Below are 22,270 nucleotides of genomic sequence, written 5' to 3' on the forward strand. Positions count from 1 at the left end.
TTTGAATGAGTTGAGAGTGAATAATCCAAAGAAGGGTAGAAATGAAAAATGGTTGCAAGAAGAGCACAACCGTTTGTTTCAAAACTGGCTTGGAAAACGCATATTTAAAGAGGCAGGACATTCATCTACGTTGAGTAAACTATCTGGCGGGCCTTCCTCAATGGTTACAAGGTACACTGCTTGGTCTGTTAATGGTTTTACATTTTACACAAGGGAACGAGACAATAAGCATCCCGTACAAAATAGTGGTGTTACATTGTTTGCTGAAGCTTTACATGTTTCGTCGGCAAAAGATAAGAATCCAAAACATGCTTTTATGAAGTATTACGGATACATTGAAGATATTTGGGAACTTGATTATTGCGGGTTGCGAGTCGCATTATTCCAGTGCAAATGGGCAGACAGTAGTCACGTTAAAGTTGATAATGACGGAGTTACAATTGTCGACTTTAGACGGATTGGCTACGAGAATGATTCATTTATTTTGGCTTCGCAAGCAAGTCAAGTGTTTTATGATTCGGATCCAGCAAATCCTGAGTTATCGTTAGTGGTTCATATGAAAGCGAGAAACGGTAACGAAGAAGAAGACGAAGACATGTCTAGCATTCCTCCGTTCACATCAGGATTACCGCCAATTGATCAAGAGGTGGATGATTTTGATGATGACGATGTTTCACATCTACTTCGTAAGGATATAGATCCTATTTTTGTTTGATATTGAACATTTAGATAATGTATTTTCATTTTGGATTTTATGTTATTCTCCTGTGGACAACGTTATTTTTTGTTGTTGGCCCGTCTAGGGCCAACGGGAACAAGGGCATCTCTTCGACCCACATGGCTAGTACGAGGTCTTGGGCGGCGAAACCCTGACTCAACCAGGAGCCGGCCCAAACCAATGGCCAAGTCAAAGCCCAGCCATGGGCCGAGTCAATGGCTCACTCGGCCATTGGCTGGGTCAAATGGCTCACTCGGCCATTGGACAGTTCACTCGGCCAATGGCCGAGTGAACCCTTCAGCCGCCAAGGCAGTTCACTCGGCCATTGGCCGAGTGAACCTTCCAGCAGTTCACTCGGCCAATGGCCGAGTGAACCCTCCAGCCGCCAAGGCATTTCACTCGGCCATTGGCCGAGTGAACCTTCCAGCAGTTCACTCGGCCAATGGCCGAGTGAACCATCCAGCTGCCCCTACAGTTCACTCGGCCATTGGCCGAGTGAACCTTCCAGCAGTTCACTCGGCCAATGGCCGAGTGAACCATCCAGCTGCCCCTACAGTTCACTCGGCCATTGGCCGAGTGAACCTTCCAGCAGTTCACTCGGCCAATGGCCGAGTGAACCTTCCAGCCGCCCCTGCAGTTCACTCGGCCATTGGCCGAGTGAACCTTCCAGCAGTTCACTCGGCCAATGGCCGAGTAAACCTCAGCCGGCCCAAGCTTCTCACTCGGCCAATGGCCGAGTGAACCTCACCTCCATGTTCACTCGGCCATTGGCCGACCCAGCCACTCAATGGCCGAACCAAGCAAGTTCACTCGGCCAAGGGGTCTTCAAACCACCCCTTGGCCGCCTATAAATAGAGGGGCCACTCCCCTACTCCAGGTAATCCATTTTTGAGTCCCGAAACGCTGCCGAACTCGTACTTCGCTCGTTTCGCTCATCTTTGGCCTCTAAACACCCCTAAAACCTCTATACTCCACCTCAATCACACTAATGTTGAGCGTCGGAGAGGTAAACAGGGGCACCCTCCCTGTTTCCCCTTTGTAGTTCACGTGTTCTCTACTCCTTTTCAGGTACTCTGACGAACTCGAGGGACATCCATAGCTAAGGGACGACTCGGGACGCCGGGTCCGACACGCTCGAGTCAAGACGAGACCACTTGGTCCGGCCTTGGGTCTAACCGTCTTTGGCTCCTAAATCGTTGTCCGAAAAACTGCGACAACATTTTGGCGCTAGAAGGAGGGGATCTCTCGACCTTGACGACGCATTCCCTCTACCAGTTTTCTCCCTTTGTTTTCACGACTCTCGAGAGATGAGTCACATTCCCACTACCTCCGCGGGTACCCGAGCGACGAGCTCGAGGTACGGTCTCCGACTCCTCGCACACCGTCTTGAAGGGCAACCTCGCGATAGCGAGAGCCAGCCCCAAGACCCGGTGAACGACCCCGAGGCCGAGCTCCGAGAGGACACGGCCCGGCGGCTCGCGGAGCTCCTTGACCGTCCCGGCGTTGACGGCTCCCTCATCGCCGGTCTCCTCGGCTACGACGTCGAGGATCGATCTGCTCAGGATTACTCCGACCCCGAATACGTGGAGGAGTCGAGGACCGACGAGGCCACCCCTAGCCTCGCTCAAGCGCGACCCGAGAGGGCCAACGGTGCGTTGGCCGATCCTTTGTACCCGGCGCGACAACAGGCACGGTCACAGTCCCGGGGACTCACCCCCTCGGTTTCAAGAGGTGGCCGGACACGGCCCCTCGCCGAGGAGAGAGCGACTCTGGTCGACGATGGAGCCGATAGCCGAAGCGCTCGCCGGACGACCCGACCAAGGGCGACCTCGCCTCGTCACGCACCAAGCGTGGACCTTAGAGAGCGCTTGACGGCGCAGAGAAACTCCCGAGGGGAGGATCTCCGCCAAAGGCTAAATTCTCGAAGGGACGCGCTCCCCGCCGCAACTCTTGGCCGACCTCAAGCCAATGTCATGGACCAAGCATCCAACGAACGCCAACCGGTGACTCCCGTGGCCCCGACGGTCGGCCCTGCTAACGGGCTTGACGTGGTCACGATGATTCAGAGCCTCCAGAATCAAATCATCGAGATGAGGGAGTCAGGGAGGCAAAGGCCGTACGGAGGGATCGAGGAATCATACTCTCCCTTCGCCGCACAGGTCCTCGCGCAGCCATGCGTGGGAAACTTTAAGTTATCGTCCATTCCCCCCTATGATGGACGTACGGACCCCCACTTCCACGTCCAACACTATGAGACGTGGATGACGATGCAAGGGCAGACGGACGCCACCCTCTGCCAAGCCTTCAGCCTGACCCTCACAGGGTCGGGCTTTGAGTGGTTCCAAAGTTTGAGGCCTGGAAGCATCCCGTCCTTCCGGGCCTTGCGAGAGGCTTTCCTCGCTCGCTTTGCCACGCTTGTGGCACAAAAGAAATCGAAGACCCACCTCCTCTCCATTCGACAGGGGAGAGATGAGACATTGAGACAATACCTCGCTCGCTTCACCGAGGAGTCTCACAAAGTCGAGGGCTTCGATGACAAGGACACCATCACGGCGATCACCGAGGGAGTTCGCACGAGCGACTTCCTCAAGTCCATTGTCGGGCAAGTCCCGCGAGACATGGCGGAGCTGATGACGAGAGCCCGCACACATATGGGAATCGAGGACTATCTCGATGGCCGCGATGGCCGAAAGTCAGGAGGACAAGGTAGTCGCCACCGCGAAGAACAGGACGAAGATTGCCCCGACCCTCAAAGCAAGAGGAGCAAGGGAGGCCGGGCCCCTAACGGTCGCCCCCTCTCCGGTCCAAGATCGTCGCACGTTGATAGCTTCCGAGCGTCATCAACATACATCCCTCTGAACACTCCGCAAGAGCGGATCCTAGCTCTGCACCGCGACAAGCTAGGAAGTCCGGCTCCTCTTGCGAAGGATCCCGCGAAGAGGGATCGGAACAAGTTCTGTGAGTACCACCAGGATCACGGGCATCTGACGTCCGAGTGCTATCATCTTAGGCGTCAGATCGAGGCCCTGATTCAGGACGGGAAATTAAAAGAGTATGTCCTGAGAACGGTCGGGACGGCCGCTGTGCACGAAGGCCGTCCACGGCAAGGAAGGAAGGGTCCGGCGACGGTGACTGTCGCGGACCAGGCAGCGATTGAAGAACCGGAGAGCTCACAGCTGCATGTCGTGGGCTCGATCATGGGTGGCCCGGAGTTTGGGGACTCGTCCACGCAAAGGAAGAAGTACGTGCGCGAAGTTTCCCGAGGAAAAGTTGCGCACTACATCAACCACACGTACGAGGCTCCCCATCCGGCCCCGTTCGAGTCCATGTTCTTCACCGGCCAAGAGGCGACACGAGTTCTCCACCCGCACAATGACGCAATGGTCGTCTCGGCCCCGGTCGCCAACAATCTCGTCCGAAGAATCCTGATTGATAACGGCAGCTCGGCCGACATCGTCTTCAAATCAGCGTTGGACAGGATGAAGCTGACCGGACTGAAACCGACCCCAATCTCGACCCCACTCTTCGGCTTCTCCGGGGAGAGGGTCATGACGGAGGGCACTATCGACCTCCCGGTCACCTTCGGGACTCCGGGGGGGCTCGAGGTCACCCGCATCGTGTCCTTCCTAGTGGTGAACCAGCCTTCGGCGTACAACATCATCATCGGCCGCCCGACTCTCAACCGACTGAAGGCTATAACGTCTACCTATCACCTGATGATGAAGTTCCCGACTGAAAAGGGGATTGCCATCATGTTGGGAGACCAGTCGATAGCGAGGATGTGCTACATCCAAGGCGTGGACGCGAAAGGGAAGGAAAAGATGGTGAGCGCCATCCTCTAGCTCGGTCAAGCTACTGAAGCCGGCACTGCAGCGGAAGCCCGTCCCCATTTCTCATTATGTCATTTTATTTCCGGTTTTAAGACAATCTCGAATTTCAGTAAGGCCAATGGCCCAGGGATGTAATTTTGACTATTTGTGCATGATAATTGTATCACATTTCACCTCGAAGTCTTTATCTTGCTGCATTATAATTTCTAGTCTCCTCTACGAGTACACGAGAAACTCGGGGGGCTAATGGGAAACAATGCTCAACGAAACTAGAGCTCGCTCGCTCAAAAAAAAAAAGGTACAATAAAGTCGTGCAAATCGATTATGCCTTCGTTGGCAGGTCGAGAAAATAAGACGCGCACAACAAAACAAAGACGTGCAAATCAATTATGCCTTCGTTGGCAGGTCGAGAAAATAAGACGCGCACAAAACAAAAAAGACGTGCAAATCGATTATGCCTTCGGTGGCAAATCGAGAACATAAGACGCGCACAATACAAAAAAGACGTGCAAATCGATTATGCCTTCGTTGGCAAATCGAGAAAACAAGACGCGCACAACAAAACAAAGACGTGCAAATCAATTATGCCTTCGTTGGCAAATCGAGAACATAAGACGCGCACAATACAAAAAAGACGTGCAAATCGATTATGCCTTCGTTGGCAAATCGAGAAAATAAGACGCGCACAATACAAAAAAGACGTGCAAATCGATTATGCCTTCGTTGGCAAATCGAGAAAACAAGACGCGCACAAAACAAAAAAGACGTGCTAATCGATTATGCCTTCGTTGGCAGGTCGAGAAAACAAGACGCGCACAATACAACAAAGACGTGCTAATCGATTATGCCTTCGGTGGCAAATCGAGAAAACAAGACGCGCACAAGACAACAAAGACGTGCAAATCGATTATGCCTTCGTTGGTAAATCGAGAAAACAAGACGCGCACAATACAAAAAAGACGTGCAAATCGATTATGCCTTCGGTGGCAAATCGAGAAAACAAGACGCGCACAAAACAACAAAGACGCGCAAATCGATTATGCCTTCGTGGGCAAATCGAGAAAACAAGACGCGCACAAGACAACAAAGACGTGCAAATCGGTTATGCCTTCGTTGGCAAGTCGAGAAAATAAGACGCGCACAACACAATAAAGCCGTGCTAATCGATCACGCCCTCATTGGTAGATCGAGAAAATGAGCCACGCACGATCAACCCGAAACAAAAAGTCGTCCCTCGCGACGCGCGAAGGCCATTCCTCATGATGCAAACCCGAGAGCATTCATCCCGCGTCCGCATAAAAGCGTAGATTTTGAGCTTCCACTCGACCTACGCTCGACCGGAAACTCGGGGGGCTAATGTTGTTGGCCCGTCTAGGGCCAACGGGAACAAGGGCATCTCTTCGACCCACATGGCTATTACGAGGTCTTGGGCGGCGAAACCCTGACTCAACCAGGAGCCGGCCCAAACCAATGGCCAAGTCAAAGCCCAGCCATGGGCCGAGTCAATGGCTCACTCGGCCATTGGCTGGGTCAAATGGCTCACTCGGCCATTGGACAGTTCACTCGGCCAATGGTCGAGTGAACCCTTCAGCCGCCAAGGCCGTTCACTCGGCCATTGGCCGAGTGAACCTTCCAGCAGTTCACTCGGCCAATGGCCGAGTGAACCCTCCAGCCGCTAAGGCAGTTCACTCGGCCATTGGCCGAGTGAGCCTTCCAGCAGTTCACTCGGCCAATGGCAGAGTGAACCATCCAGCTGCCCCTACAGTTCACTCGGCCATTGGCCGAGTGAACCTTCCAGCAGTTCACTCGGCCAATGGCCGAGTGAACCATCCAGCTGCCCCTACAGTTCACTCGGCCATTGGCCGAGTGAACCTTCCAGCAGTTCACTCGGCCAATGGCCGAGTGAACCTTCCAGCCGCCCCTGCAGTTCACTCGGCCATTGGCCGAGTGAACCTTCCAGCAGTTCACTCGGCCAATGGCCGAGTGAACCTCAGCCGGCCCAAGCTTCTCACTCGGCCAATGGCCGAGTGAACCTCACCTCCATGTTCACTCGGCCATTGGCCGACCCAGCCACTCAATGGTCGAACCAAGCAAGTTCACCCGGCCAAGGGGTCTTCAAACCACCCCTTGGCCGCCTATAAATAGAGGGGCCACTCCCCTACTCCAGGTAATCCATTTTTGAGTCCCGAAACGCTGCCGAACTCGTACTTCGCTCGTTTCGCTCATCTTTGGCCTCTAAACACCCCTAAAACCTCTATACTCCACCTCAATCACACTAATGTTGAGCGTCGGAGAGGTAAACAGGGGCACCCCCCCTGTTTCCCCTTTGTAGTTCACGTGTTCTCTACTCCTTTTCAGGTACTCTGACGAACTCGAGGGACATCCATAGCTAAGGGACGACTCGGGACGCCGGGTCCGACACGCTCGAGTCAAGACGAGACCACTTGGTCCGGCCTTGGGTCTAACCGTCTTTGGCTCCTAAATCGTTGTCCGAAAAACTGCGACAACATTTTTCATTCAAAATTTCTCTATACAATGTCATTTACATTAAAATTACATTTCTCCGACATCGCCGCGGCTGAGTACAACTCTCGCCGTGGCAGGATAATCTCGCCGCGGCGAAATACAAATCCTGCCGCGGCGAGGACCCTTCTACAACGCTTAAACAAGCGTTGTAGAAATCTCGCCGCGGCAACGTCTATTCCATGCCGCGGCGAGGTTATAACGCCGCGGCGGGAATATCACCTCGCCGCGGCGAGACATGTTCTTAAAAAACACAGACTCTCGGTATTAAAAAATCAAAATCTCGCCGCGGCGAAATACAAATCCTGCCGCGGCGAGGACCCTTCTACAACGCTTAAACAAGCGTTGTAGAAATCTCGCCGTGACAACGTCTATTCCATGCCGCGGCGAGGTTATTACGCCGCGGCGGGAATATCACCTCGCCGCGGCGAGACATGTTCTTAAAAACACAGACTCTCGGTATTAAAAAATCAAAATCTCGCCGCGGCGACATACAAATCCTGCCGCGGCGAGTACCCTTCTACAACGCTTAAACAAGCGTTGTAGAAACCTCACCGCGGCAACGTATATTCCATGCCGCGGCGAGGTTATTACGCCGCGGCAGGAATATCAACTCGCCGCGGCGAGACAAGTTCTTAAAAAACACAGACTCTCGGTATTAAAAAATCAAAATCTCGCCGCGGCGACATACAAATCATGCCGCGGCGAGTACCCTTCTACAACGCTTAAACAAGCGTTGTAGAAACCTCACCGCGGCAACGTATATTCCATGCCGCGGCGAGGTTATTACGCCGCGGCGGGAATATCAACTCGCCGCGGCGAGACAAGTTCTTAAAAAACACAGACTCTCGGTATTAAAAAAATCAAAATCTCGCCGCGGCGAAGTAATATTTTAGCCGCGGCGTAGAGCACTCGCCGCGGCGGGGAATATACTGTGCCGCGGCGAGAATAGTCACGCCACGGCGAGAAAAGTACCTAGCCGCGGCGAAGAAGCACTCTATCACCTAATCATTCACTTTTTTTTCCAATATTTAACCTGTTCTCCAACTAAAAATGATCATTCAATTAAAATTTCTACAATCAATAAAACAAACCAAACTAGTCTTAAACTGAAACTTAAATTTAGTCATAAACATAAACAAACCAAGCGAGTCATAAACATAAACAAACAAACCAAGCGAGTCTTAAACTGAAACTTAAATTTAAAAAGAGTTTTAAATTTATATGGAAGAGTCGGTGTTGTTGGTTCTTGAAATTTACTCGTCATTCGGTGGTGGTGGTGGTGGGTTCCCCGGATATTGAGGAGGTGCCATATGCGGTGGCCACTGTGGTGGTGGGTATGGATAGTCGGAGTACTGAGGATATGGAGGAAATAACACCTGATTCTCTTGGTTGATGTCCCACCGAGAGTAGAGATCGTTCAATTGGTTGATGTGAGAGGCGCCATACTCCGCTTGTTGGTGCATGTACTGTTGCGTGTGTTGGAACCCGCCGACGAGATAGTTGGAGCAATGAGCAATGTAGTCGATGGTGGCGGGGTCGATTACCGGAGGTGCTGGTAAGCGCAATAGTGGCTCCGCTTCCCCCTCTTCCCCCTCTTCCTCCGCTTCCTCCGCTTCCTCCGCTTGTGCATCCTCCCTAATCTTGTACCGCTCGATAATGGAATCCGTAATAGGCCCCATTGGATTGTTGATCGTATCCCTTTTCAAGCGTGGTACCCCCGCATTTGTACAAAGGCCGGTAATGATCGACGGATATGGCAAACCGTATCGTTCATTAGTATAGTCGAGTTTCTTCATCCAATTATAGATGAATCGACCGACGTTAATGGAAAGGCCTTTAACAATGCAGAACAACACCTGGATACGATCCTCGTCGAGAGTGTTGAAGTGCTTGATCGGATAGAGACGAGCGCAAACAAAGTAAATCCACGCTTTAGCGATCCTGGTGAGTTGGTCACGCTTGAGTACCCCTTTTCCTTTTTCAGTGACCCAATCCTCTCCCGGAATGCACAACACCCGCGACATCTCCTGATGGATGCAACTTCTTAGCCATTCTCGATAGCCCTCGTTCTCGAAAGGCACATCTGGGGTCCCAAGAAGATCGTTGATAGCTTCGATACTCATATCGATCGGTTTCCCACGGACCGTCACAACATCACCTTGGGAGTCCGGCAAGTTTGCATAGAATTCGTACACGAAGTTGACGTTCGAATCGAACTCGGGTACAGCACAGTATCTCCACCAATCATGACCAACTATGCTGTTGCGGATTTGCTTTCCTATATCCGACGTATTGCTTACATTGAATCCTCTCTCATGGATAATGTTACGCGGCAAGATTTTGTCGTAGCGTTCCTCCGCGACCTTGCTAGTAAAGATACTCGAGTTGTATTCCTCTTCGGGAGACTGTTGACGAGGTCGCTTGCCTTTTCCTTTACTCTGACCTCTGGAAGAGCTCGGAGCCTTGGGGACCGCCGTGTTTTTAGTTCGAGGCATTTTCAAGCTCCTACAAAACCTAATCATAAACAATTCTACAATTAACATATAACAAATTATATATCAATTCCAAGAATATATATTTAAACATGACAAATTAAAACAATTCCAACAATCACAAATAATTCATAAACAATTCGACCAATCACAAATTCATGAACAATTCGATCAATCACAAATTCATAAACAATTCAATCTCAACATTAATATACATAACCATTTTAACCACTAACCTATGTAACAATATGTCAAATACAATCCGGACATTTCAATTTAACTCAAATTCTCATTCAAATTCATTCATATCAACAAAACCATAATTTCACTAAATTCACTCATTCAAATTCCACTAACCTAAATTCACTCATTCAAATTCCACTAACCTAAACCCTAATTTCTTGTTCTAAAAAGAGAAAATCAAACAAAACCCTAAATTTGTGAATTCAAAAAATCAAACTATATGCAATTCGGGTAAACAACAAGAAATCCATATCAACAACACGAAATTAAATCAATATACACCTTAAAAAACTTTTAAAATCATATCTTACAATGAGGTGGCTAGAGAGAGAGAGAGAGAGGCGCGAGAGGAAGCACGGCGAGGACTCGGCGAGAGAAAAATGGCGGCGAGGACAAGGCGAGAGAGAGTTGGCGGCGAGGACAAGGCGACGGCGAGATTTTGGGGCGGCGAGGACGTGGCGAGGGATTTTGAAAGAAAAAAACTGGAGAGATGCGGCCGAAAATGGTTGTCTCGTGTGTGGGTATTGGAAAAAATGAGAAAAAAAACTGAAAACGGCGTTTTATAGTGAAAACCTAAAAACCCTCGCCGCGGCGAACATATGTCTTCGCCGCGGCGAGGTGTTCCTACAACGAATATTATAACCGTTGTAGGAACGTCTCGCCGCGGCGAGATTCCTCAGTCGCCGCGGCGAGACAGTTTCTTAAAAAACTGCTTGGCCACGGTATCCACATCGCCGCGGCGGAGGATATTTCTAGCCGCGGCGAAATTATGTCGCCGCGGCGAGAAATATTTATCACCGCGGCGAATAGATTCTACAACGCTTGTAACAAGCGTTGTAGAAAGTTTCGCCGCGGCGATGTTGAAATTGTGCCGCGGCGAGGCCCATCCTTCTACAACGCTTTTACCATGCGTTGTAGAAAGTTCTCGCCGAGGCATAAATCACGTGGTGCCGCGGCGAGGATTCTACAACGGATAGTGTAAACGTTGTGGAAAATCTGAAATTTATGTACTTCTACAACGCTTAACAAAAGCGTTGTAGAATAACTAAGTTTCTACAACGCTTAGCTTTAAGCGTTGTAGAAACCATCAGATTCTACAACGCTTATCCATAAGCGTTGTAGAAACACCGAGATTCTACAACGCTTAGCCATAAGCGTTGTAGAAACACTATGTTTCTACAACGCTTATGTTAAGCGTTGTAGAATCCCTAGTTTCTATAACGCTTATGTTAAGCGTTGTAGAAAGTGGGTTGTATAATCCAACATTTGTAGTAGTGCCTCCAAATCCTAACCAAGAAATATGAATCACAAACATAACATTCAGATGCTCTCTCTCATCTCGTATCTCTCTTTCACCCAGAGTCGCTGGCAACCATCGCCTCCTCTTCGCCGCGCCTTCACCATCTTGTCGCTTGACCGGAGAAGGTGATGAAGATGATAATATTATTTCCTCTGATTTTTCGATTTTCTCCTAGAAAATCTAGGGTTTGATTCTCTGTTTTTCTTTTACTTTCGATTTCAAAGTTCCAGCGAGTGTTTCCGCCGAGAAGAAAGGGGGATTCACGTGGTCAGGTGAGGATTCAAATATTTTTTTTCCTAATTCTCTATGAAATTAGGGTTTTAAAACTCTGGAATTGGGGCTTTTGTTCCTCTGTTGTACTCCGTGGATTTCATGTTAATTTGAGACTCGAATTGGCTTGTTTTTGGTACTAATTATGTTATTTCCAATAATCTTTATAAAATTTTGTTACTCAGTTGCTGTGATATTTATGGAAAGTCCTTTACGATGATGTGTACACTGAAGAGTCCAGTTTTGCTGAAGGTTCGGGAGGAGATCAGGTACATAATTGTAATTCTTCTTCTACTTTAAACTTTACTGTAATAATCTTCTGTTTTGATTATGGCTTTTTTTTATTAGTATATAGTCGATGTGTTGTTATTTCATAGCTTAAAACTTAAAACTTTAAAACCATTCTTCCTTTTTGAATATGCAGGTATAGCCGTCTTCATTGTAGATGTATGAAACATGAAATTGTTATAGGGGTATCAGACCTTTGATGTTTGAAGGAGAAGCGTTGGGATTGAACGCCATGTATGAAACCAAATCCATTCAAGGTATGAAGATAAACAATTTTTCGAGAACCTCAAACACTTGTGGTCTTAATCCTAAGCGTCACAGGTCGGATCATTACCTACTGGCGGTTCTTACATAATTATGGAGTTCATCGAATTTGGTGGGTCTAGAGGTGATCAGGTCAGAATTAACATTCGCAATTCATGTATGGAAAAAAAAAATTAAAACCGACCTCTTTGTGTTAGTCTGTTCTTGGGAGGAGACTAGCTAAAATGCATAGAGCTGGGAGAACCGAAAAAGGCTTTGGCTTTGACGTTGACAATACTATTGGCAGGTGAGAAGAAAAATCGCGGATTGGTTTCCGATTTCGCAGTGATTTTGATTGGAGTTATTGTTTCCATTGGAGTTATCTTTCTAGATTTATGAGATGTGTATATTTCAATTCTTTGTTCTGGATTGTTATGATTTTAATGTTCTACTTTTAACTCTCATGTGGCTTTTCTTCTAGGTCAACAGGTGCCTGGTCTAGTTCAGAACGGAGAAATCGGTAATCTATTTATCCACATTTTATTTCAATTCCAATTTTTGGTTTCTAGGGTGATTAGAGTTTTTACTTGAATCAGAATACAGAGAATAGTATTTTGAGACTATTACTTCCCTCGTTCGGTCCTGTAGAAGGTTCTTGCACGTGAAATATGGTCCGAGTTTAGGTCAGTTCTTTAAGGGCTTAATTTCCCTGTTTTGTGCATCTCCAAGAACTAGGTTATTGAATATGAGTTCTCTTTGATTCAATAAAAGTATCTAGATCTATAAATTTGCAGCAACGGGTTCTTAGCCTTTTGCATCTTTCTACCCATCTCTTACATACACACACACACACACACACACACACACACACACACACACACACACACACACACACACACACACACACACATATGTAGGCTTTCTTGCAATACTTAGATAAGCATATTTTAAATTGTTACAGTGGTGATGATGGTTTGATTCAATTTTTTGGATAATATTTTTATGATGTGCGTGTGTGTGTTGCCTAACTCTGCGGGTGTGTGTTTATGTGATGTGCGTGTGTGTGTTGCCTAACTCTGCGGATGTGTGTATTAGTTTTTTTTTTCAGACCCTTTGTCCCGCGATCGAGCCACTGTCCCTGCTACCAAGCGCAAGGAAGCTGCTCAGAAGTCTGGTTTGGTCATGCAATGAGAAAGTCTGGTCAGTTAAGGACGCCGTTCAAAGGAATAAGCTCCTTGAAAGTGGCGGTGCCTTCCTCGACCAACAGGTCTCCGATCCCGATCTCCTCCGCGGAAGCCTTGACGACCTCGACGCCATCCACGCCATCATCGTCATACTCGACTCTGAACACGCCTTCCGTACTGTAGGGATTGTTGGGCTGGTATGCTTCTCTAGGGTTAGTGTGACAAATATCCCCTAACTTTGTCATCAGCAAAGGTAGTCATTTGTGTGTGTGTGTGTGTGTGTGTGTGTGTGTGTGTGTGTGTGTGTGTGTGTGTGTGTGTGTGTGTGTGTGTGTGTGTGTTTGAGTGTGTGTGCGTGTTTGTGTGTCTGTGTATGTGTTGAGTGTGTGTGTTCTGTGATGATTTCAGTTCAGCTCAATTCGATGAGTGCATTGCAACATGTATTGATATTTTGATAAGAGGTAGTGTAAAGCCCAACCCCTGTGTGCTGCTCGAGTAACACAGGTATATTCACATTAAATATTATAATTGTAATTCTGATCGCACAATTCCTGTTTTGTGTTCCATCAGTTTGAAAAAGAATATCATGTCAAGTGCTTGCAAGAATATGGATAGTGCGACTTAAAAGAAAGTGCAACCGAGTCTGACAAGTCTGAGTGGAAAGAGTCGTAATAACATAAGCCCGTCATCGAGCCCAACCCCGACCCGTTTATTCCAATCCTGACTCTGCACTCACAGCATGTCGTCTTCTCTTCCAGCACCGTCGTAGATCGTTGTCTCGTCTCGGTAACCCAAAATTAAAGGTGCGTGCTTTTGGACACAAAATTGAAGCTTGAAGACTTTTACTCTCTAGAGTGCTGAGGGATTCTCAAGGAGACTGTCTTGGACTATATGAACTCATATCTGCAATGATTTTGTTCCAGGATATCACGGCGTTGCTTTTGGACACAAAAAGCTCTCAGAGACACTATTAATTTGTTCATCGGGAGGTACAAAGACAAAGATATCTTCTTCGTTGCAGGTATAATATTTCTCTCGCTTTTGTATGGGTGAAAAAACTTCTTGGGAAGCTTGGTCTCTTGGTGCTTTATTTGTCAAAAATTTCCTTGTCTAAGATGATGAAATGGGAACAAGAACAACAAAGGCTATTGACTATAGAAAGAGGGAAACAGTAGTTGAGTTGTGAGAGAAAACCATGAGGTTACAAACACATCCGTGTGTATGAACCATAATCTAGATACTTTATATGACAATGTTGCTAAGAGTTCATAGTGAGATTATGCTTATTTAACTTGTTGCTGTACTGGCAATTTGGCACATGCATTGAAGCTAGAGGCTTTATATTTAACTTCTTGTTTTTTTATTTAACTTGTTGTACTATGTGTTATTAGAGTTCAGTGCCCGGTTTGAACAATTTTGATGTGTGAATTTATCAAAGGTATCTACTAATTTAATCTTTGATGGCGTCGAATACATGTCAATGTCAAATCTTGTTTAGCTAGAATATGGTGTTGTGACTATTAGTATGATAGCCACGGGAATTTCAGCTTCACATCCCAGTTCAAAGATGAGTATAAACTACCAAGAAGTTGGTGAGGAAATACTTGGTCAATCTGGTATTCTTGCTTTTTTTTTAATAAATGTTTGTTTTAAGCTTTTATGTCATAACTTGTTTTTGATATGGTTTCTCTGATTCTCTGCTCTCAAGGTTGGCGACCCAGATAAAAAGCTCACAGAGGGAATTAGACTTTATGTAGTCCGGTCCAGCCACTCTCCCCGGTGAAACTTTATTGCGTTTTGTTTAATTATTTTTTTCATGTGAATGGGTATATTAATTTTGCATGCTAATGAACTGATATCAAAACATGCTTAATAGCTTGTTTGGCCAAGTATGCAATAAATTAGACATGAATTTTATTTGTATGACACTATAATGATATTGATTGATGATTTAATGGAATATGAGATTTATTTGGATATCATGTGTTTTTTTAGATATTCATTTATGTATTTAATTTTATATTTATTTAAATATATTTTTATTTTAAAAAATTGCTCTACATAAATAAGATGTAGTCTATATTGTTAAAATATAATTTCATGAATATAAACTACAATTAAAAAATGTAGTCTTCAAGAGAAAAGACTGGAGTCATAGCCAAATAGAATAGACTTCGGTGCAATAGATGACACAAAACCACAGTAGTCAGTCAAATTCAATTAATTAAAACTACTTTCTAAAGTTGTAGTGTTTATGCACTCTTAACTTCAACAACTACATTTTAAAGATGTAGTCTTCAACAGAAAAGACTGGAGTCATAGGCAAAGAGATAAGACTCCAGTGCAATAGATGCCACAAAAACGCCGTAGTCTGTCTAATTGACTCAATTAAGACTACTTGTTAAAACTGTAGTTTTTTTATCTTATGTAATTAAGTTATATATAACTACATCATCACGATGTAGTATTTATAGATGCCACTAGTAAGACTACATCTAAACAATGTAGTTATATATTTTAACTACAGTCTTATAAAACAGATACACTACGGCCAAACACTGGAGTCATAATCAAAGAGATAAGACTCCAGTGCAATAGATGACAGTCGGTAAACTGTAGTGGATTTAAAATGACTACGGCGTTCGACAGTAGTTAGAGGCCAAATTTCTGGTAGTGCAACCACCCCGGTGACACCGACTTCGGATGAAAGCGTCGAGTGTCTTCTTTTCATAGATGATGTTGTGAAAGGAGGCATGATTCATGTTGCAAATGGGCGAGCATACTTAAATGGGAGCGTAGTTCACTCTTTACCTTTGAAGGAAGGGAATGTACGTGTGACAGTTTTGGGGGTTTTGATTAAAAAAGCAAAATTGCCAATTCCCACCGAAGAAGCTCAAACCATTGAAGATGCCATAGGAGGATTTGTCTCGTGGCCGAAGAGATTGATCGAAATGGACACGGGAATAGAGAGTCGCGGTCCGGTTGTCAAACAACTCTCAAAGCTCTGTTTTGAGAGTGAACCTAGCATCGATGATGCTAAGAAGATTTCGTACAAGATGATTAATCCAAAGTTTCGATTGCTCGCTCAACATGCCAACAAAGTAATGTTACCGGAAGGGGATGTGATTATGGTCAATGTTAGTCCAAATCTCGCGGCTATCCCGATTCCGGTGTCATTTGAAGATGTTTCCGACTTTTTGCAATACTTGGAAATTGGCGCGGGGAGCATAACGGTCTATATGGAGTAAGTGTTTTCTTTATATGTGTTTTTAATATAAATATTCAATATTTAGTGTTTTGATCAATCAAATACTTGTTTGTCATAGCTATCTACGCTCGAGGCTAGAAAAGGCGAAGAAGAGTCGAGACTATTGTTTTATAAATCCGGGCTTAAGTTCGTACATCGAAAACAACGACGAGGACGCTTATTTGTCAAAACGAGTCAAGGACGTTGGAAACATAGTACGAAAATGCAAATTTGGTGAACTAGCTTTGATGCCGTACAATAAAGGTGCGCATTGGATGCTCGTTGTCCTCGACCCTTGGAGAGATAGTGCTATGTTCTTCGACCAGTTAAGAAATAAAATTCCAATCGATTTAACTCGATTGATAAAAAGGTAATATTTTGATTTTTTAAACTATTTTTTATTATAAATCATTGTAGAGGTTTTTTCTCTTATGATTTCCGTGTTATAGGGTTTTTGTGGATTTCAAGCTCGAGCACCAAAACGCCCATAATAACGGACAGTCAACGTACATCAATGCTTGGAACGCTCCGAGACAAACCGGAAACACGGAATGCGGGTATTTTTTTATTTCGTATATGCGCGATATAGACGTAGGAGGTGTAGAAAAATTAGAAAGTAAGAAAAACTATACAAAAGAGGATTTAGAGAGAGTTAGGGAAGAATGGGTAACTTATGTACAAACATTTATTCATTGTGATGATTAGTTAGTTTTTGTATTCAATTTTGGATGTAAATATTTCTTTTGAATGTTTTGAAGATGTAGATATTATTTTTTGGATTGAAGGTTATTTTCAGGTGCCATATTTTTTACACCGGGTTTTAGTACGTGTAAAAAATGATTTCGGCTTCAAAATGAAGCCTTCGCCGCGGCGACTTAGACATTTCGCCGCGGCGAATAACGTTTTCCGCGGCAAAAAATAAGAGTCGCCGCGGCAAAAAAGATACCGAGAGCACATTATTCATACATCAAAACCTCGCCGCAGCGATGTTTTGGTTTCGCCGCGGCGATATACACCACGCCGCGGCTAAGCTACAACATCGCCGCGGCATGTTTTTAAAAAAATAATCAGAAAGCTTCTACAACGGATTTTTATCCGTTGTAGAATCCCCTCGCCGCGGCGCAAAACCTACGTCGCCGCGGCGAGAATCTCGCCGCGGCTAAGTATAATTCCTGCCGCGGCGACATGATTCTACAACGGTTTGACAATCCGTTGTAGAATGTTGTCGCCGCGGCGCGGAACGTACTTCACCGCGGCAAACAACTCGCCGCGGCGAAGTATAATGTCCACCGCGGCGAAATGATTCTACAACGGATTGAAGATCCGTTGTAGAATATCTCGCCGCGGCGAGATGTTTGAAAATATTTAAAAATTACACAATGGATTCAAACCGTTGTAGAAGCTTCTACAACGCTTAAATATCCGTTGTAGAATCTTAGTTTCTACAACGGATAATTAAGCGTTGTAGAAAGCTGTTGGATTCTACAACGGATTTTTAAGCGTTGTAGAAGCTTCTACAACGCAGGATTCTACAACGCTTCAGAAGCGTTGTAGAATCATTCTACAACTGTTTTTAAGCGTTGTAGAATCCTAGTTTTGTAGTAGTGAAAAGAGAACATACCATCTCTCTCTCTCTCTCTCTCGCTCTCTCTCTCTCTCTCTCTCTCTCTCTATCTCTCTCTCTCATAATCGAGACAAATTATCTCACCTCAAAACATAAAGAGGAATGATCTACTTCCTTTCTCTCTATAATTGAAGAAGAAATATTCTCTCTCTCATATTTCTTTCCCAAACAAAGGCTAGAATTACGCCAAATTACATTCACTCTCAAAAGGTGTCCAAGAACTTGAGAAATCTAATTCTCTCGTTCTTCATTTAATAAGAGGAACATTCCAAAATATATCACTCTTTGTATTTTCTCTTTCAGCTAAGGGAAAGGAAGGACACGGCGAAACATACCACCCACATCGAGTTCCCGAAGGTCTACACCATGGTCGTAACACCATCCTCGATCCATCACAATCCATTCAGAAACATAGGAGATTCGACGCTTCGTAACCCAAGATCGAGACACGTCTCAAGCTCGCATCCCGACACGTGTCCCGTGAATCTTGATCTAAAAAACGCATTAACATTTTCCTTTGAGAAATCTGAGCGCCACCACTTGAGGGTTTGGAAGCCCACTCTCAAATCTCAAGAGGATTTCGTGATAGATAAGTTCTAAACCCTCGTGGAACGTTCTCTTCGTAAAATGGTCATTAATGTGAATTTGTAGTAGTGATTCACAAGGATATATATTCTCATGAACTTAAAATAGTAATGCCTCTGATGCATTTGACACGTCAACCCTCTATCTTCTGACTTCTATCTAATAAAGGATAAATTGGTAATTAAAATAATGACGTTAATTAACAAAGAACGCCATTTTTAATAGTCAAAAGGCCCTATTTTGCATCTGTTAATTTTCTATGTTGCTCTATGCTAGAGAGCTTATTCAAATTAATGAATTATATAATTTGCATATTTATATTATTTTAGCTTGTTATTCAATTTATTTTCATAATTTAATTTTTGCAAATGTATAATTTAATTTCTATTGTGTTACCTTAATAGTTTACTGAGAAGTTATATATTTATTAATTATTATTGATGTAGGACTTTGTCCTATTTTCTAAAGGATTTTTTGTTCGAAGTAGCCAATTCAAATTAAGTGTTTAACAAAATAGTCAAGGTTTTATAAGTTAGTACATTCTAACCATTTATAATGTAAAAAATACTAATATACCCTTAATGTTTGGGTGAACTAGCTTTTTCAGGATTTCAAAATAATTAATTGAGGTGTTAAAAATTTTTAATCCACTATTTTTTAATGCACTATTGATATATACCAAATAGTTTCAAAACTAATTCCATCGTCAAAATAAGGCAACAAATTTTCTAAAAATTTAATCATGCCTTCAATTTTGTTAATCCAGTTTCAAAACACACAAGCAAGTTACATGATTTCAGTCAATGTACATGATTTCAAGAAATTTAATCGCACCTTCAAAATATTTAATCTCACATCTAAACAGGCAACAAAATGTTTGAAGTGTAGTCATCTGCAACGAGAAGACAATAAAGTGTGAAAATATTTAATCCTATTTTCAAACTTTTTAATCCACTTTTCTAAGAAGAAGAAGAAGACAGTGATGATGGTGGTGATGACGATCGACGACGAAGCCACCTTCTGATCGTCGACCGGAGACTTCCAAGCCGCTCAACTAGTCCTCAGATTCCGCGGCCTCGCTTCGATTTTCGTCCGCCGCCGTCAGAGCAGCATTCAAATTCGCCACGCCGTCAGATTATGCGTCGTCCTTCGTCTTCTTGGTGACGCCGTCTCTGAAAATCGCGTCCTTCATCTTCGCCACGGCGACTTTCGGATCACCGGGAAGCTTCTCCCCGACGGTGGCAATATCGTTGCCTTCCTCCTCCTCTCCGACGCAGAGGCTCTTCCTCCTCCTCGTCGATTCCCTACGTTCATCGGCGATCGGAGAGTATTTCGGTTATGGAGACGGAGAACGACGCAAATGGCTATGGGGACGGTGACTAAGAATGGCGGAGATTGAGAACGACGGAGATATCTACGGTGATTGAGATGGAGAACGACGCAGATGTGAAGGCGATGACGATGGCGATGACGAGTTCGAGCTATGGAGATCATGACGGCGATGACGATGGCGGCGACAAGTTCGAGCGACGGAGATCGTGTGATTTTAGGGATTTTTTGGAGCTCGAAGCAAGTTTTGGTGTTTTAGGTTTAATCTAAAACAGTGGGTCTGTAGGTATGGGGCTTAGTAGAGGGATTTTTTTTTGTGATTTTTCGAATTTTAAACTAGTTTACTTCAACTTTATAAAAAAAAATTGGTTATTTTGCTAAACCTAAACTTTTAAATGGCTAGATAGCCTAATCATCGATATTTAGGTCTTGCAGTTCCGAATTCAGAGTGATATCGAGGGAATCGAACAACCGAGCCGAGCAAAGCCCTTTGGCCGATCCATCACAAGAACTGAGTTTGGCATGCGTGTGTTGACCGGATTTTGCGGAAGACCATACTCATTCAAACGGAGCCATTCTTAGATATGAAGTTTAACAAATTAATGATTGGCACAATATACTTTTAATTACAATTGGCTATATATTAAACCTTTATTGGAATAACCAACTGTAAAAGCCATCTATATGGTATTTATTAGTTAGAGAGTAGCCATGCAATTAATCTCGATTATATATTTGAGAGTTCATAAAACCAAATTGTACTTAATTATACAATTATAAAAATAAATCAAAAACTAAAAAAATTAGTAAAACGTGGTTCCCATTTTCAAACCTTACGCAATTTTTATAATAGACCGGTCTTAAAAAATCAATCGGACTGGTGGTATGAAAAAACAAGGAAGACTGTATGATTTACGATTTGTTTGCGATTCTTCTCAATTTTAGTTTTTCATCAATATTTATTGATTTCGATTCCCTCTCATATTATTTGTAATAATGCTAGCAAATAACTATCTAAATTAATTGAGAGTAAAAAATAATAATAAATGATCATTATATAGATCACGAGGTGTATATGATAATTAGGCGATAGAAGTATGGCTGACCTTATTACTTGTTGACTTGTAGATCTGCTTCATAGCCTCTTCTATATATAGTTCTGTTACGATCATCGATTTTGAAGAATCAAAACTAGAACTTAGCTGCAAAAATAACAAAGTCAACCGACCGATGATTCTGAAGGACTTTGGATCACGATCAGCTGGTGAAGAAATTACTGAAGAACTACTTGCTAATCACTGATGAGCTGAAGAAATCACTGAAGAACTCCATAACTGTTATAATGAACAGCTGTCATAAAGAAAGTCAACATACCACGTCAACATGTATACATGAAGAGATATAAAGATTACATATATTTATATATATATATATATATATATTATATTAGATTGTAACACGTGCTTCGCACGTGATTAATTGTGTGTAATTTAGAATTTATTAAAATCAGCAGTCATTATTTTTTATATAAATAATAAGCAATTCAAAGTATACAAATATAATCGATGTACATCATTCTAAATCAAAAAACGAGAATAAGAAAAAAAATTACAGTTGACCAGTATAATCTATATAGTAAATATGATAAAATAAATAAATATAATCAGTCACTACATAAATTAAAGTCTACGTTGCATTCTACTTTAATGAAAAATTATCGTTACGCAGTCACGTTCCAGAAGAGAAACGACAAGTCAAATGAAATAATAATCTTGTAGAGCAAGACATGACACACCAAATCTGAGAGAGAGTGAGAGAGACTTATGATAAACACCTTGAATGGGAACATGACCTCCACAACTCAAATCGTGTAAAAAGATAAAACACACACCCAATAAATTCTATGTGGGAGAGAAAAATCATAGAAGTTGAACACAGTTGTCTCTGCCTTTTCGAATAATTGTGAGTGCCCTGTAAATAATCCACCTAGTCACATAGAAAATGTGAGAAACAAATAAAAAAAATACTTATCCTTGTTATAATACGTGAGGGAAAAAAATTAATTTCTTTTAGATAAATAACTACTTACCTCAAATTGATCATCTGAGCAATGCATCGATGTAAGACGACGTTGACGTTTACTGCGTCTCTGATTTGAAGCTTGAGAATGTTCATCTAATAAAGATAGGTGAAGATCCCTATAGACGGAGGAAAGGCACCCAAAAAAAAACGTTATACCAGTTCACATTATAAGACCTGAACAAAGAAGGAAAGAGAAATTGATTCGACCATCTCTCGTTCTGAAATGATCTGCTAAATTGAGTTGGTCAAATAATCATACTTTAGGACCAGTGAAAATTGAGTTGGACACATAAGATAAACAAAAAAAAT

The sequence above is a fragment of the Urtica dioica genome, chromosome 5, assembly GCF_054948205.1.
Source record: "Urtica dioica subsp. dioica isolate 48M chromosome 5, U.dioica_male_clone48M_v1_H2, whole genome shotgun sequence".
In the NCBI taxonomy this organism is placed as follows: Eukaryota; Viridiplantae; Streptophyta; class Magnoliopsida; order Rosales; family Urticaceae; genus Urtica; species Urtica dioica.